Source organism: Rhinopithecus bieti, unplaced genomic scaffold, assembly GCF_001698545.2.
Source record: "Rhinopithecus bieti isolate Rb0 unplaced genomic scaffold, ASM169854v2 scaffold_65275, whole genome shotgun sequence".
Lineage (NCBI taxonomy): Eukaryota > Metazoa > Chordata > Mammalia > Primates > Cercopithecidae > Rhinopithecus > Rhinopithecus bieti.
In genome coordinates, this window is record NW_016826376.1 from 1,993,745 (window position 1) to 1,997,729 (window position 3,985).

Sequence of the window (3,985 nt, forward strand, 5' to 3'; positions counted from 1 at the left end):
GCTTTCCAGTTTACTCTCACACTGTATACACACATACCCACACACATACATAAACATACATACACCAAAAATATCCCAAACAAAAAACAAAAACACCAATAATCAAAACCCAAAATATCCTCAAACTGCACCAATATTTCATATTTTGAACAAAAAAAATCCTGGGAGGAAGTGCAAAATGCAAAATTAAATGACTGAAAAATGCTGAACAAACAGCATTATTAATATACAAAATAGTTATATTACTGAGCTAGTAACAGGTGATGTTCTCCGTGTTTGTAAAACTTTGGAATCACATAGCTGATTTGTTAAATCTAGTCCATGCCAGCTTCCAAAAACCAAAATTTTAGTTAGCTTCATTCTTTGATGCCTCATCAAAATTTTCTACAAGATCTAGAACATCCTCCTCCTCCTCATCAATGTCTTCTGGTTTTGGTGCTTTACTGTCCAAGACTTGCCATGGGAACTGTTCAGCTAACTTCCTAAGGATTGTTAAGCTGTCAGCACCAAGCTGACTTAATATTCCAGGAAGTATTTCTGTGATTGGTTTGGCTTCTGCATGACCAGTAATTGCAAAGGTGTTAGCAGAAAGGGAAGCTTGGACTTTGGGATTGTTGAAATGAATAACTGTCCTATCATCTTTAATCATGTTCACTTCTTCAATACGAGCTATATTATTCACAGCCAGGTTTTTTTTTTTTTTTAAGAGAATTCTGAAGCTTTTTGTCATTAGCTATAGCTGTTCTATGTACCACCTTCTTTTTGCGAGCTGTACCCTTGCCCCGTATCCGGACCTGAACCTGAAGTTTGGCTAACTTTTCTTGATTCATGCTGTTGGTAAATCTGAAGCAGGGAGGGTCCTCCAATACCAGCACATGGCAAGAGCAAGATGGCTGCCTCATCTTTTCTTTTAAACTATGAACAACACATACAATCATTTGAGTGATTTTCTGCAATATTAATTTTTCTATCTATACAAGGTGTCTGCTAAGTTTAGATTAAGTCTCTAGTTTTTTTTTTTTTTTTAATTTAGAGGGGTTTTCTTGAATTTAGAGACTATCATAACTTCTAATATGAATGGCTTTGAATTAACACAATGAAACTAACACAATGCTGAGCACACTGGCATTTTGCTTTAAAACTCAATAAACTTTACTTAAATCCAACCAGAATTACATTTATTTTTAACTAAATTCCTGTCATGACTCTATATTTCCAAAAATTTCCTGTAGAACACCATTAACTTTGCTATTTAACTTTTGTACTCATTTTAGTCCATTCAAAAGTTTGACACAATAATTAATTAGGCTTTTAGCACATTTTCTGAAAGCATGTAATGATTTCATGAAACACAAGGATTAAAATATTTTAAACTAAAATATTTTAAAGGCTGTTTTAAGACGTTGACCTTCATATCATGCTTGGCAGAAATGTTCTAATGTCACAGCTGACCTGTTAGATTTTAAGAGTCTACCTATAAATTTTTATAATTCATTTTCATGTATTCACTTATTTTATCACAGAATATTTAAAATTCACTTACCCCCCCATATAAATTATTTTATCACAATCTTTATCCAAATTATTTTATAACAATATTTTAAACTATTTTATCACAACTGTGATAAATCAATAAATTTAGTATATAAATTATAAATTAATAAATTATAAGTATTCTACCTTAAAAAAAAAGAGTCTACCTAATCACGCGTTAATAAATGTAATAAATGGAAGGCTAGATCAATTTTTCTAGGCTCAATTAAAGTCATCTCATCAATACCTACATATTGAGAGTCCCTCAGGTAGGAGAAGGAAGCAAGTAGGAATGTTGGGTAAAACCTAGATATTATAATCAGAAACAAAAATTGTAAAATTCATCACCACAAATAAAGTCAACAAAAAGGCAATAAAATGTTTTCTAGGGATAAGTCATTCACTCGTTCACTCATTCCCCATCTTCACCCACCGAGGGTGTCATGAGTCATGACACTCAATACTCCACCCAGATATCTTTCCCTGTCATGAACGTGGAACAATTTTCTTCTGAGACCATTTTTCCTCCTAGATTGTTTGCCATGTTCTGTTTCATATTCCTGCTTTGTACTGTCTTATGTTCCTCATGTATCATCCATAGGACACGGCAAAAAACTTGCAAATAAGATGCTTAAAATATATTTATTGGATTCAGTTTGTGTGTAGAACTGAAATTTTTGACTGTTTGCTGTACTAATAAGACTACATAACCATTGCTAGACTGAAAACACATCTGTGATTATTTTTATTGACAATTACAGTTGTCACTTGGTGTCCGTGGGAAATTGGTTCCAGGACCTCCCATGGATACCAAAATCTATGGATGCTCAAGTCCCTGATAGAAAATGGTGTGGTATTTATGTAAAACCTACACACATCCTCCCATGTACTTTAAGTCATTTCTAGATAACTTATAATACTTAATATAATGTGAATGCTATGTAAATACCTGTTTTTAAAAATTATATCATCTTCTTTATTTTATTTTTATTTTTTGAAATGTTTTGATCCAAGGTTGGTTGAATTTGGATATCTGAAATCGATCTATAGAGAGGGCTAACAGTACTTAAAAATTTTGTTTCCAGAAAATAAAGTCATGCAAAAACTGTTCACAAATTTAATATTCAGGAAGGTTGGCCAAACCATCTGGATTGCAAAGCAATAACCATTTAGGAAGTGGATTCATTTAAAAAAATAAAAGAGAGAGAGAGAGGAAGGTTCCAGCCTAGGGTGTGTCTATGAGCAAAGCAAAGTAAAGCAAAGCAAAGAGAAGCTAAGCTAAGCCTGGATTTGTGAAAACTAAAGGATGCACAGTCTTCTATATTGCTATAGCAAATTTCTGGTCCTAAAGAGAATTGCCAGTTTTACCAGTAATTGTGAGAAAACAGACATTCTTATAAATTACTGCTGGGAGAACAAATGGTACAAACTTTAAGCCAGGCAATTTTATTTTATATATCAAAATTACAAGTGCATATCCCCCTCAAACAGTATGTTTGTTTCTAAGAACTTATCCTACAGATATACTCACTCACGTGCAGAACAACATACACAAAGCTCCTCATTGCTTTGTTATTTTGAATAGCAAATGTTGGAAATAGTCTAAATGTTCAGCAGTGGGGGATCAGTTAATATGCATGTATGCTAGAATATCCCGCAACTCTTAAAAAAATGAGGACTGTATTAAATATTGAGCTCCAAGTTTTATTGTTAAGCAAGCAAACAAATAAAATCACCAAGTGCAGAGTAGTATGCATTGTATGCTACTATTTGAGTAAAAAGAAAGACAGAGAAGACGTATCAGAATTTGTTTGATTACGCATAAAATATTTCTGAAAGAAAACACAAGACATTGGGTGCATTGACTACCTCTGGAGAGGAGAGGCTGAGTGGCTAGTAAATAGATGAAGGAAAGAGACATTTACTCTATTAATTTAAAAAGTAATGTATTGAAGTGGAATCCACATAATGTAGAATTAACCATTTTAAAGTGAACAATTCAGGGGCATTTAGTATGTTCACAGTAGGTGCAACCACCACCTCTATCTAGTTCCAAAACATTTTCATCACATCAAAATAAATCTCCTTATTCATTAATTGGTTTCTACCCATTTGCCTCTCCCCCAGCTTCTGGCCATCACCCATTCTTATTCTGTCTCTACGGATGTATCAGTTCGAGACAATTAATATAAATAAATACTATTATATGTGACCATTTGTATCTGGTTTCTTTCACTTAGCATGTTTTTGAGACTATTTAGTTTTTTTTTTTTTTTTTTGTATTTTGAAAAGTGAACTATGTTGAAGTATTTCATAGGCAAAACTGAAAATTGAAAGTAAAACTTTTCTTGCTGAACACCACAGGAGCTAAAGTAAAGGAGACCTCCAGCCTATTTCAGAAGTGGACATTCTAAACAGGACTTATGAAGGATGAGAAGAATACCCTTTCCCT

General features: G+C 33.2%; 1 pseudogene; it reads right to left on the reverse strand.

The window, feature by feature from the left end:
* Positions 1 to 303: 303 nt before the first annotated feature.
* On the reverse strand, positions 304 to 868 carry LOC108522964 (transcription factor BTF3 homolog 4 pseudogene; annotated as a pseudogene).
* Positions 869 to 3,985: the final 3,117 nt, after the last annotated feature.